Raw genomic sequence first — 14,641 nt, forward strand, 5'->3', positions numbered from 1 at the left:
GTCTAAGGTATTACAGTGCATATGTGATATATGAGCTTTCACACAAGATTAAGGATGGAACATAATAAATCTCATATAAGCCATAGGTCTGAGATTTGTAATGTCTCACTGCAAACACAAAGAAAAATCCTTCTGCATAAGAGGGATATGCTTTTAAACTCCCTTTAAATTAATGCAAAACAAAGGAGTCTCCCTCCAGATTAAATTTGGCAGGTCTGTTTAACATTACTTAAACAATGTCCCCCTCAGCCTCCAATAATGTATTACATTGAATTGTACAGGGAATTCAAAAAATATCCAGTAGAGGGCAATATGCACATTACTTGTACATCTGGTATTTTCAAATAGATTTACTAGGATGAAATCATACATGTAATCTATTCAGAATGAATGTTAAACATATTTGGATTATGTGAGTAGTTATTATGATTGATGTTAAATATAATTTTACTTTGTAATGATAGCATTAGCCTATGTCTATAAAAACAATTGTTTCATTGTACAATAACTAACCTTATAATTAAGATTGTTTAATAATTTATCTGCTTGTTATTTAAATCATAAGCCAAGGAAGCTAATAACTTTTAAAAAGACTACATAAAACCATGGATTATAAATTTTTAGTTCAGATCTGTGAAGAGTTTATTTCTCAGTGTAATTTATAAATATACATCAAAGGTCATACCCATTTTGAAACAAGTGAATTTAAATGTGGGAATACACATTTTTACACTGTAATAAACTTTTACTATTTACTAACCACTTTGTAACCACAATAAATTCTCTCTTTTTCTCCATATGTATCTATATCTATCTCATACAAAACACAATCCCATTTTCCCCTGCAGGTCACTTTTAAGACACATTTGGTTTATGGGAGTTCAGCCATTGTTGCAGCCCCCTTGGGCTTTCAAAAGATATCCTGACCTTCCCTCTGCTCCAACTCATCCCTTTCCATATAGTCCAACTCCCAAGAAAAGACATGAGCATACAAAGGCTCCGATTCAGGAAGGTACATAAGCAAGTGGGATTTTTCATGTAGTTCTGGATGTGCTTAACTACCTTCCTGGATCTGAAAGTCAGGATCCCTGTCTTTATGTTTAAGATTTGGTACCATCTCCCCTTCTGCCTACATTTCAGCACAAATATCTTCCTCCTACTTTCCATACCCCTTCAGCCCTTGAGCTCTTTTCTCAACCAGAACCTCCTGCCTTTCTGCTTTCTCTTCCCACTCTTATTTCCATGGCTTCCCTCATGCATTTCCTTGTGCCTGAAATGCCCTCCATAGCCAACTTCACAAGAAGAACCACCCCTCTCCTATTTCAATTCCTTCCTCAAAACACACATCTCTCTGCCATAAAGATTGACATGAAGAGAGTATTAATCTTCTCCTCAGGGAAGCTTGTAAGAAAACAAATAACGTTGTCCTACTAGGTTCTTTTTACTGGGCCTGTCCTCACTAGGTGCTTTGAGAGTCTTCCTTGGTGGATTTTTATTTTTTTAAGGTTTTAAACTCTGGGAGACAGGATGAAACATCTCCTGTTTGTTCTGAATGGTGCTGAGCCCACCAGCAGGGCTGAACAAATCGAGAAGGCCCAAACTTGGCAGGTACTGAGCAGCCACATCTCCCATGAAAGGCAACTCAGTTATCTCACAGGACCAGGACCAGACTTCTGTGGTGACAGTGAAAGGCCTGTTACTTGGCTTCATTGTAAAAATGGTGCAGAAAACCAAGGTGAAAGCAAAATTGCAGCTCCAAAGCCTGGATTTAGATTGGGAGGCGACCTGCAAAGAGGGAAATATTGGTTTGTGTGTTTGGATCTGTTATTTATAGGGTTTTGTTAAAAAGAAAAGGGGTGTGTGTTTGTGTGGGAGTGGTCTGGGGAGAAAGGGATGGGGATGGGAGATATGCTGTTGGTATTGTATGTTATAAATGCAGGCTTTTAACCGGCGAAGTCTCTATGAGAGCTATGAAAGTGTGACATGACAAAAGACAAGAAAGAGTGAAAACTGAGCAAAACTGGCCTGTCTGCAGAAGGAAACTGGCCTGTCTGCAGAAGCAAAGGTGCCTGTTACTGACAATGGGTATAGGCCAGGAGTGGCCAACCTGAGCCTGAGAAGAAGCCAGAATTTACCAACGTACGTTGCCAAAGAGCCACAGTAATACATCAGCAGCCCCCGCATCAGCTCACCCACCCTGCTCCCAGTGCCTCCCACCCACCGGCAGCCCTGCGGATCAGCGCCTCACACTCCCTCCTTACACCTCAGCACTTTCCTGGCATGCAGGAGGCTTGGGGCGGGGGGGGGGGGAAGGAGTGAGGGCACTGCAGGCTCAGGGGAGGGGGCAGGAAGGGGTGGAGTGGGGGCAGGGCCTGTGGCAGAGCCAAGGGTTGAGCAGTGAGCACCCTCCGGCACATGGGAAAGTTGGCTCCAGCCCCGGAGTCGGTGCCTATACAAGGAGCTGCAAATTAACTTCTGAAGAGCCGCATGTGGCCCCTGGTATAGGGAATGGGTGCAGTGGAACCTGCCCCAAACATGCGCTAGCTGCAAGGGTAGTGCAGGGCAAACCAGGTTCAGCACCCTTTCAGAAGGGGGGATTAAAACTGAGGGAAAGGAGTGGGGTGGGCCAAGGAGAGGGGAAGAGTGTGAGACTAGGGACAGGGGAGAAGGAGGTGGGAGAGGTAGTGGCTAAGGATGGGGGGAGAAAGGGGAAGAAAAGTTGGGAGAAGAAGGAAATGGGCAGTGAAAGGCAGGGGCCGGGGAGAAGGCGAGGTGGGAAGAGGGGCAGGAACGGGGTGCGGGCGGGCAGGGAGTCCGCCAGGGCCCAGCCTGTTTGCCATTAGCCTGCAGCACGGTGGGGATTGGAGGAGAGAGCGCCTGGGATGCTTCCTGATGAATAGCAGAGGGTCCGGGCCGTGACCGCAGGCTCAGCATGTGCTGGAGTCTCGCTGCACTTTCCCAGCCCCCCTGCCAGGATGGGGGGAGAGAGGGGGAGAGAGGCAGCGAACGGAACAGGGCGATCCGCATCCAGCAGCGCAACCAGCAGCCCGGAGCCGCCGCTTCCTGGAAGCAGAGGCTCGGGGGGGCGGACGGGACAGGCAGCCTCGATAAGGCGGCGGCTATCGGGGCGCCAGCTGCGGGGCTGGGCAGCAGACAGCGCGCGCCCGGCGGCAGGTTCGCAGCCCGCGTCCCTCCCGCGCTGAAGGCAGGTAGGAGACACCGCGCCGCGCGGGGGCAGACCCTGCCGGCGGCTCCCCAGGTGCGGGGGGGAGGGTGACCCGAGCTCGGGTGGCCGGGGGTGGGGGAGGCGCTGCCCGCCGCCGGTGCACCCGCCCCTGTGGAAAGGGGCTAGAGACACCTGGGGGGGGGGTTGTTTCCGGCAGGGGTCGGTGCACCTGCAGGGCGTGTGCATGCGGCTCCCAGGTGTGTAGCCACTCCGAGATGTGCCGGCCCCTCTGTGTGTGTGTGGGGGGGGGGGGGTACAGTCACCAGCCACGCTCATGCATCGAGCTGTAGGAGGGGCACAGGCGCCGAGGGCTGCAGATGCACCTACAGGGGGTGCACAGCCGCGAAGACGCGCAGCTGCCCTTGAGGAGGGTGTAAATGCACGCGCAGGCGAGACCCGAGGAGCCGGAGGAAGCGGGTGGCTGTCTGCGGCAGGTGGACAAGCAGGGCAGAGGCACAGGACCCTGCTTCTTCCGCCGTGTGTTCTGGGTGTGTTGTTGCCTGGGCTGGTTACATTGGAATGACTCTTTTTTGGCTGCATGGAGATTGTTTTATTCACTCATAAATATAGCCTCGGGTGTTGGGTCTCAGGCCGGTTACATTTTCCCGTTGACAATGTTTAGATTCTCTGTAAAAAATGTGTGGATTCAGTTGGGCCATATGGAAATTGAACTGGTCATCAACTAAGGCAGCGCAGGGTTACTGGGGGAAAAATAAAGTTTTGTATTTGTGTTGGAGAGCGTATGGGATGGTGGTCGGAGCACAGGGCTGGCATTCAGCACTCCTGGGGTCCATTCTTGGCCACGGAACCAAGTCTTAAAATCCCTCTGTGCCTCCGTTTCCCCAGGCTGTAAAATGGGGATAATTATCAAACCTATTAATGAGACTTAATTATTTTTTGTAATGCATTAATGAAAGGCTTTATGGGAATGAAAGGAGGATTATATAGAAGGATAACAAACTATGTAAAATTCCCCTTGAGGGATATTTGGTATTGAACATAGTGACACATGTCCTAAAAACAGCTATTTGACAGTGGAGGCTAATGGAACCTGAATCTGAGCACACCTCACACACGAATCTAGTCTTGGTGTTGCTATTGATCCTCCTCATGCTCTTCATGTCACTGCCTCTGCTCTTCATGTCACTTTGCTGAGTGAGTGACACATGTGCTGCATGCAGAGTAGAGAAGAGGCTGCACAATACACACCAGGACAAGATAGACCTGATGTTAATGAATGGCAGCTCAAATCCCACTTGTTTGCCTAAGGGATGGGGAAGTGAGTCACTAAAAATACACACACCCTGCATATGATATGACATTGCACAACTGGCCTGGTATTCAGTGGGGTCTTCTGAAGGATGAAGTATCCAGCCAGCATACTGGATCGGGAGGATTGGTGGACTGTCCTGGGATGGGTTTCAGAGTAGCAGCCGTGTTAGTCTGTATCTGCAAAAAGAAAAGGAGGACTTGTGGCACCTTAGAGACTAACAAATTTATTTGAGCATAAGCTTTCGTGAGCTACAGCTCACTTCATTGGATGCATCAAAGCTTATGCTCAAATAAATTTGTTAGTCTCTAAGGTGCCACAAGTCCTCCTTTTCTTTTTGTCCTGGGATGGCAGCTCCAGTATCCCTATCTTGTGCTCTGCCTTGGAATCGGTTTGTAGCAGAAGCAAAATACTAATATTTCTATGTGGATGACATAGAGTCAAGACCTGGGAATCATAGGCCAAACAGTGGGATGTGTCCAGGGCTTCTCTATGAGGGAATGTAGGAAGAAGAGGATTCCTTTCTGTCAGATGAGAGCCCTCTCTGTTCCCTAAAACTTCCCTCCACAGGGGCAATGGTTAGTGGATCCATGTAGCTGCTGTTCTACCAACCCCACCCCATTTCCCCCCCTTGAAATCTGTCCCTTTGCAAATGCAAGATCTAGTTTCCCAAAAGAGAACCTGGTAGGTGTTTTCTTCTTTTTTGATTGTAAAGCACCTACAAGATCCAGTTTACTTGGAGGGAAGGATGATGGATTACAGGAAATGTGTCCTGTAGAGATGCTTGAAGGGTGAGAGGGTGAAAGTATGGAGGAAAAGGGCAGGATGGGGGTTCCCGTCATATACAGTTGTGTGAAATAAGGCAAGGAGTTAAGTGAGGGAGAAGGACCCAAAAAGAGTTGTTCATTATGAAGTTTGGGTGGAGCAAAGGAGAGGGGAATTGGAAGGAAAGAAGATATTTTATACATAAAAATGTCAATAAATACATATGTAATATTAGCTTTACTAAACATTTTAAACTAATGTTAAAATTATCTAATACACAGGTTAAAAAAAGAGTTTCTATACATGTGGGTATAATGCTTAAATTATCCCAAAGTCCAAAGTTTGGTTTAAAAAGTCATAAGGCCAAGAGGAAGTGAATAGTCAGAACATAATTATCCAAACTGTAGTTTGCTCAGTACAAGATTTTGAATGATGACTGTCTGATGACAACCCAAAGTTACATACAGAGTAACTCTTGCAAAAAGCATCAGCAGACCTTTACTCATTACACATCCCTTTACTCATTACACGATCCTGAGTTTCATTTTGAGCTGAAGACGGCACTTCCAACAGCACAACAGGGACATACAGAGCCATTTCTGAAATACCAATTTTATCCTCTTTTTCTAACTTTTCCATTTATGTTGCCAGTTTGTTCTCTCCAAGCACCAATATTTAAACCAATATGTCTTCAAAGACAGAAGGCCTATAGCCATGATTTCTGTGGAGTATGGCTGCAAGGGAAAAATTGATATTCAGCCAGTCATTGAATTTGATCATTAGTGATGGAGGGAACTCTGTGATGATTTTGTTTTCTTCATCACTGATCCTGGAAATGCTATAATCATAGTGTACAGATCCAGTTTATCTTTTAATTGAGCAAGAAGTAGGTTCAGCTGTTTCAAGTAAGGTGATAAAATCTGTTTCACAGGGAACTTAAAGTGCTATAATGGTAGTTGTTTTCACCGTGTTTTACTACTGCTACTCCACGCTGAGCCAATGAGTTAAGTGAAAGAGAAACGGATTCTGTTTTGGCTCTTGCATTATGAATTAAGTTCCAACTCCATTAGTTTTTGCCTTGAGGTGTCCATCTCAACTGCAGCCTAACTACATCACTAAAGGGCCTCATTGGGTCATAGTCACTGGTGATAATGTATTAGCCTGAAAGAACCTAGCTTGCCTTTCAAAACCCAAGCTGAATTTGAAGGGCTGGCTGGTAGTTATAAAACACCCCCACCCCTCCATCTCTTTACTTGTTAACTGAGCAAATTTGATCTCAAGGCACTGGGAGACAATAGTTTGACCTAGAGTCATTGGGATGCTATTGTTAGCGACATTTCAGAGCAGAACTATATGGTAAGTATACTTATTGTGAGGTTGCTTAATCATAACAACCAACAGGGAAAGAAGATGGGAAAAGATCAGAATAAATCTCTACCAAGGAAATGTAGCCTTACGGTTAAAGTACATGATTGGGAATCAGGGTTACTGGGTTCTACCCCTAGTTGTGTCCTGCTCTTTCTGTGTAACTTTGAATAAGTTGCTCAGGGTACAACTTCTTAAGTGTTCACCAATTTTGAGTGTCTCAGTTTCTGGTACCTTAGAGACTAACCAATTTATTTGAACATAAGCTTTCGTGAGCTACAGCTCACTTCATCGGATGAAGTGAGCTGTAGCTCATGAAAGCTTATGCTCAAATAAATTGGTTAGTCTCTAAGGTGCCACAAGTACTCCTTTTCTTTTTGCGAATACAGACTAACACGGCTGCTACTCTGAAACCTGTCAGTTTCTGGTGGCTCAATATGAGATACACAAGCCATGAGTTTTAGTGGTGCTCAATACCTACAACTCCAGCTAAAGTCAGTGGGATCTGTGGATCCTCGGCACCTCAGTAAATCATGCCCTACATGTGTCAAGATAAGCAACCAAAAATAGAGGCACCCAAAATTAATGTCCACTTTTGAAAATTTTGGCCTAAGCAGTGTGCCTCAGGTTTCTCATCTGTGAAATGGTGATAATACTGCAGTGCAGTAAGGGTTAGTCCATGTTTATATAGCTCTTGGAAGAAGATAAGTACTAAGTATTGTTAATTTCTCCATTATCCAGGAGGACTTTTCTCCTGAGAGCATTCTGCACCAAAAAAATTAAAATTCTGCGCCAAAAAATTAAAAATTATGTGCACAATATTTTAAAATTCTTCAAAATTCTGCAAATTTTATTTCTCAATTAAATGTGGAGGCTCCAGCATGGCACTGGGGAGCACAGGCCACTGGCTGCACGGTGGTGGAAGAGCACTGTGCAGCTCACCCCCAGGACACAGACTCAGTGGTGAGATGGCACCCAATCCAGTGCAAGGACCGTGCCCGCCCCAGAAACATCCCAGGCCCTGCCCCTCCATGCCAGGCGCACGGGTGTGGGCAGGCAGGCTCAGTAAGGCAGGATCCAAGTGTGGAGGGACTTAGTGTGAAGGGTTCCAGCTGTGGGTTGAGAGGGGTCTGTGTGGGGCAATCTGGGTGCAGGCGGCTCAGTGGGGAAATCCAGGTATGGGAGGCATCTGGATGCACAGGGGCTTGTTGGGGGGTTCTGGATGCAACGGGACTCTGTGGGGGAGTGGGGAGTCCAGGTGAAGGTGGTTGGGACTCAGCGGAGGGGGGGTCCGGGGTGGGGGCTCAGTTGGGGGTCCAGATGCTGGGAGAGTGGGACTCAGTGGGGTGGGAATCCAGGTGCAACTGGATGGGACTTGGTGGGGTGGGGATCCAGGTGTGGGTGGCTTATCGGGATGGTCCAGGTGCAGGGGAAGTGGGGCTCATCCGGGAGGTTCTGAGGGCGGAGGAGGTGAGGCTCATTGTGAGGATCTGGGTATGAGGGGGTCTGGACGCATGGGGGTTGGGAGGATGGGGGTGCAGCTCCCTGCACAGGGATCCCTCTCCCCGCAGCTGAGGAGCAATGGGTGCAAGAAATGGGTGGGGGAAGTTTGCAGAGCTTCCTGCAGCTGGGGGAGAAATCTGGGGTTGGGTCTGACCTGGCCTTGGATCCCCTGCCCAGCACTGATTAGTAGCTGAGCCCGACACAGGGTAGGAGCCACCAGCCATGTCTTCTTCAGTCCTGCCCCCAGCCCCACAGTGATTTACTTCTCCGCCAGCTGCCCTGGTCACCCAAAACATACTGCTGGGGAGGGTTGCATGACCGCTCTTGTGGCTTCCCTTTGCTTCCCTGTCATAAAGTCATTTTTCTGTGGGGAAGCAAAGAAATCTGCAGGGGACATAAATTCTGCACATGCGCAGTGGCGCAGAATTCCCCCAGGAGTAGGACTTCTTTCTGTGATCAGGAAGAGATCTTTGTTTCTCTCAGCTGTGAAATAACATGAGAGTTTCTCACACACTGAGCAGAAATGGTGATAACTAAATGTTCTTCATTTTGTTTAAAAATACAGTCCCAAAGGATTTTTTTTCCCCCAAATGATCCCAGGAACACTTTCAGCCTTGTTGTTTACAGTGAAGCATGAGAATCAATAGCAAATATTCTATGTCATTGTGGAGGCAGAAGAGGGTATGTGATCACATGTGTCTGCAGAGCTATCTGTGCTTCACATTCTTGCAGACAACAAACAACAACACAGCTCACTCTTCCAAAATAGTTAACATTCTGGCCCAGAGTTACAGTACCAGATGTGTTGCCACAGAAACAATTTAAAGGGAGAAGGACCTTCAAGTGAATAGTCTTTATAGTGGTAAATATAAAAGTTATGTACATATTTCAGAGACTGTAGGGGTTTTTTTTGTATGCGTGTATATGTGAGACAGAAAGAGTAGGGGGGAATTGTACTTTTCCTTTCCTACATCTGTTAGCATTTTAAGATTCTCCATACAGGACTGGAAATTGAAGAATACTCTATTAGGGACATGATTTATGCACCTTAGAGACATTTTTATTAAATCCTGACTGGATTTTATAAACTTTTTTTCCTTGAAAAGCTGTGCATTTTGCTAGCTGATTTATTCAGCCCCATTTGCAACGTGCTTTGGAAGCAATTTCAAATAACAGTTGTTTCTTTGAAAGTAAGGAAGCGTATCTGACTACATAGAACTAGACCAGATTTTGATGCTGACAATTACTAGCACATTCTAACCTACAACAGTTGACATGTTGATGAAAAGAGGGAATCTAGTTGGGAAATAACTTTGTTTTATCTCACATGGGAAGGCTTGGAATATACGTCACTGAGGTCCCTATAACAGTTGCAGCATGGGAAGGATCAGGAGTATGAAAATGGTGTTGGAGGTGGCACGTGCAGAGAGGAAAGGCAGATGTGTGCGAGCATCTCTATGGCACTGGATAGTTGCCACAGGCAACATGCCCTCCTCTCTATTGCCACAAACTCATATTGCAAAATGTGACATAGGTTGCTTAACTCCCTCTGCATGGCTTTTACATGCCACAAAGGGGGCATATGCTTCCAGGAGCGGCACACACTGCCTGGGGTAGCATAGCAAGGAAAATAGTCAGGAAGGCCAAATTTACATTAGGAAAGGTTTGCTGATATAGCTGTGTCAGCAAGCCATGCTAATGTAGACACAGCTTATATTGGCAAAAAAAAGTGCTTTTGCAGGTATAGTTTATATACAGTATAGCTTATACTGGTTTCCTGAATGAAATAAACTATATCAGCAAAAGCACTTATATGTCAGTCTGCAGTAGGGCTTTTGCTGATATAGAAATGTCATAAAAAAAATCACATCCCTAACTGATGTTACTATACTGGCAAAAGTTTCTAGACCTGTAGGCCTGGCCAAAGAGTCTGGAAATAATGTAAACAGGCCAAGCTCCACAAAAAATGGCTCTTTTGTTTTCACATTTATTTGTCATTCTTGCCATTGAAAGGCCTTGCTCCTTGCCAGCTTTGCAACCCTACTATCTCTGCACTGAAGAAAGCAACATCAGTGATTTCCCCACTGAAATCATGGGTGAAATCCTTGCCCCATTGATGTTAATGGCAAAACTCCCATTGACTTCAGTAGGGCAAGAATTTCACACTCTGTACTTTTGGTGATAGGACCTCTCCTTCTGTGTGTCTGGAAGATGTTAGCCTAAAAGCCTTAAACTGAGAATGGTTTATCTCATTTAACTCCCCTCTCCCCACTCCTTAAATTTAAAACCTGACTTTACTTTACTATCATAAACATGTCCCTCAGACATCTCTATACCTCTTAAATATCAGACATTTTAGACCCTAAGTTACCTGGATTGGACGCCATTTTGGTGTTCCCTCACTTTCATTGTTGAAAATTATTTATATCAGAAATAAGGAATCAGGAAACTGAAATTATACTCAGAGTTATTTATGCTTCTGGACAGAATCCTGCATCATTTTAAGCTTCCTGCTGAATAACTTTTTTGGGATCTGTCATTTTTGGGACTGTCACATTCTGTATCACACATTTAGGCCTAGCCAAATTGAAAGGCCTGTACATCACAATGTGAGATCAGCTATAAAGATAAGAAACTGGTCACTACCCTTCATTCCTTATTCAGATAAAAATTTCATTGACTTCTGGGGGAGTTTTAGGTATGCAAAGAATTCAGATTTGGGCCCACAGTTGGTGTCTGCAAGGTTAGAAATAAGTTTGGGGTACAAAATTTGGGTCTAAATCCAGCTCTACACTTCTCCATAAATACAGAGATGTTGGGATTTAGGATTTTGATTCAGCAGCTGCTTGGGACAGAGCCAGTCATGACGTTAGCAAACAGATCCAAACTTCTCACTAGTTTGTTCATATCTCTTTTGTTTGGGCCCTTCAGTAGATGGGATATGTCTTTGTGTATGTGTAGCGCATCCCCACTCAGACGCTATAATTAAATCTTTCTATTGAAAATTTCTATTTCAGGTGCTCATAATTTTCTCAAAAATTGTCCTTTGGGTCTAAAATTTCCTGTGGTTGTTTTCAACCCAGAATATAATATGTTTGGAAAATTTGAACTATGTCCACTCAATTACTTTTGTGTTATTCAAATGCATTTTTTTTAAAAATGCATGTTTTCAATTTACATGTTTTCTATATTTTTCTTTGAATTCACATAACTTCTTGTTTTTATTATTTAAATTGTAACACACTTGAAATATGCTGCACCCCCTCGCTCCCCCCATATGAGTACCCATCCATTCCCCAACACCAGGACTGGACAGATAAACCAAAGAAGAGAGCAACTGAAAGAGCTCAGTGTGCTAAAGGATTTTCATTTAGTGCTCTGGTGATAACATGAATAGGTTTACATTTCCATCAGTGCAGGCGAAATACAATTTAAATAACCTTTAGCTATTTGTGCTCAAGATTTCTGCAATATTTACATTCTATAATTGAAATAGCACAAAAAAGTTCAAAGGGTCACTCCAAATTATAAGAAAGGATTTGTTTTATGAAATCTGTAGAGTTAAAATGAGAGGCCAGCATTTCTGAAAGATTTAGCAAATGGTGTGGAAAATGCACATAATGCTGGATGAGCAATTACCACTGTTGTGTGAACAAATTGGGTAATTGTGTGTGCAAATGTGGTTAAGATGTGGTCTACATACAAAGTTTCACTGCTTTAAGTAAAGGTGTAAAGTTAAACTGATAATGCAACTTTGTGTCTGGACACTGTTACATTAGTTTAAATTTCGTTGGTTTAGCTTGTACCTTTTCTTTATTACAAGTGAAAGGTAAACCAATATATACCCAGTTTAAACTGATGTAAGAGCGTCCACACATACAGTTGCACCAGATTAACTGCATTGCTTTAATATCAGACCTGAGGCCTGATCTACACCTATAAATGAGATTGACTTACACCTCTCAGGGCTGTCAAAAATTTTTCACCTTGTATGATGCAGTGAGTTTGACCTAACCCCCACTATAGACCCAGCTAGGTCAATGGAAGAATTCTTCTGTTGACCTAGCTACTACCTCTCTTGGAAAGGTGGATGTACTACAGCAATGGAAGAACTCCTCCCATCGCTGTTGTAAGTGTCTACACTACAGTGCTACAGCAGCACAGCTGCAGCACTTCTATAAAGAAAAGGAGGACTTGTGGCACCTTAGAGACTAACAAATTTATTTGAGCATAAGCTTTCGTGAGCTACAGCTCACTTCATCGGACGCATTCAGTGTGCTTCTATAGTGTTTCTAGTGTAGACGTGCCCTAAGCTATATGGGTATAGGTACTTTTATACCAGTATAACACAGGGAGCAGGACCTGTAATGTGCAGGGCTCTGAGACCTTTCAAAACTACACTTGTATTGTTAAAGAAACAAAACTTTCTACTGTAGACAAGGTCTAAGAATGGATTCTTAAAAAGCCAAACAGTGACCATACTGTGAATAACTGTTGGTTGCAGTGAGAGTTTTGAGTGCTGAAAGGAGTTAAGAATTGGGTTTATAGATTTTGAAGGACTTGGGGACAAAGGTGCTATTGACTGTGTGCACAAAATTCAAGGCCATTTTGACATATGTTCCCCTAATAGTTTATGCTGATGATACCCATAATAGTTCAAAGTACATTAAAAATAGTTTCAGCTTTTTAAATAAATGTTTTAGGTGGTTTGATCCTAACTGGTTCCATTGATGAAAACACTGTATCCAGGGGAGTGGTTTGAGCATTGGCCTACTAAACCCAGGGTTGTGAGTTCAATCCTTGAGGGGGCCATTTGGGATCTGGGGCAAAAATTGGGGATTGGTCCTGCTTTGAGCAGGGGGTTGGACTAGATGACCTCCTGAGGTCCCTTCCAACCCTGATATTCTATGATTCTATGATTTGCCAGCAACCTCTATCCAGGACTTCCAGTTATGTTCCTTCCTTCTTTCTCTGTAACTGACTCTCTTGTTTCTTAGACTCTTCTTAAATTGGGTCTTGGGTGATTTATACTGATAAAATGATTAGAAGAGTCTGACACCACTGTGAACTTTCTGTCTCTGGCAGTCGCCTTGCTACTGGTAGTCATTGATAAGCAGAAGAGTATGTGCTGGCTGATGAGGCACTATACAGCCAGTTCCTTTCAGTCCAGTTTCCTGTCACAGTGGTTAATGACCCCCAGAAAACCAATTCTTTCACCAGTTTGCTCGGATTTTTTTTTTAAATGATAGTTTATGAGGTCAATTACCATTTCTTTGCTTCTTAAAGGGAATCTGTGGAGGAAATTGTGCCCTCTATTGCTTCTCTTTGATATGTAAAGAAGTCCAAGAAAGTTTTGTAAATAAACTTTTATTTTCATCTCGTTTTATAACCTTGGAAGTATCAGGCACATCAAATCTTGTCTTTCTTGTTTTTATTAGAGGATTCCTTGGAGGGCCAGAGAAACAGCATGGGGAACTTTTCTCAGTGCTTAATTGAATATGCAAAGGGCGTTGAATCTTTCACAAAGATATATTTTCTCCCAACTGTGTGTCAGATGTTTGAGTGAAATAGATATTAACAAAAACAAAACAACCCTGCAAAGAATTATAAAAAGACTGACCACTCACAACTGCTCAGATTTACTCTTTTGGAGCCTGTAATGTCCTTCCAGAAATAACAGACTAGAAAAGGCTCCAGAGTAACAGCCGTGTTAGTCTGTATTCGCAAAAAGAAAAGGAGTACTTGTGGCACCTTAGAGACTTTCCACAGTATGCATCCAATGAAGTGAGCTGTAGCTCACAAAAGCTTATGCTCAAATAAATTGGTTAGTCTCTAAGGTGCCACAAGTACTCCTTTTCTTTTTTAGACAAGGCTTGAATTTCTAGTTAAAAATAAAGAGCAGAATAAAAATATATTAAAAACAAATCTTTAAGGTCTTTTTACTTCAAAAAGAAAAGGCACATTTTTTAAAATAACTTTTTATCTGATTACTGGCCCAACCCAATTCCAGGTCATGCATCCTGGTAGATAATATTCCTTTAGCCGCTGCTTCCCAAGTCACCATGCTTTAAGATCTTGTTAAGTGTATAACCTTTACGATATAATTTATTGTATTTCATTTTGTGTGGATCGTTTGCAATTAAGCATTCTTTCAGGTGGGCCTTGTTTAGCTACATCCATCACAAAAATAAGCTCTGGGGCAAGGAGTAGAAAAAGGGTCTGAGCCAACCAATGTTTATTTTCATTATTAATCATTTATATTATGTTAGCTCCTAGATGCTCCAATCCAGAACCAGGGCCCCATTGTGCTAGACTCTGTTCCCTTCCCATCCTCCCTCTCCTTCACCCTCACAAAGCTGTATATTTCTTTTGCTGTTGTTACATTCTAATGGAGCAGGCAGTATTTCTTGTCAAAGTCCCAGTCTGTAGTATTAGTGAACAGGTCAATAAGAAATTTATAAAGACAGATCCTGGATGGATTTTAGGCAGGCTCTAAACTATGAATCTGAGGG

General features: G+C 43.7%; 1 protein-coding gene across 7 annotated transcripts in view; it reads left to right on the forward strand.

Annotated features, from left to right (window-relative positions):
• Nucleotides 1-3,046: 3,046 nt before the first annotated feature.
• RIPOR3 (RIPOR family member 3) overlaps nt 3,047-14,641 on the forward strand; it is a 69,296-nt gene continuing 57,701 nt past the window's right edge. For 2 of the 7 annotated variants that reach the window (XM_073309424.2, XM_073309427.2), the window contains exon 1: nt 3,049-3,209. The gene's annotated coding sequence lies outside the window, so the exon portion shown is untranslated. Of the gene's footprint in view, nt 3,210-14,641 lie in introns of all 7 variants that reach the window. The other 5 variants (XM_073309421.2, XM_073309425.2, XM_073309426.2 and 2 more) reach the window with 4 other exon arrangements.

This window comes from Lepidochelys kempii, chromosome 13 (assembly GCF_965140285.1).
Source record: "Lepidochelys kempii isolate rLepKem1 chromosome 13, rLepKem1.hap1, whole genome shotgun sequence".
Classification (NCBI taxonomy): domain Eukaryota; kingdom Metazoa; phylum Chordata; order Testudines; family Cheloniidae; genus Lepidochelys; species Lepidochelys kempii.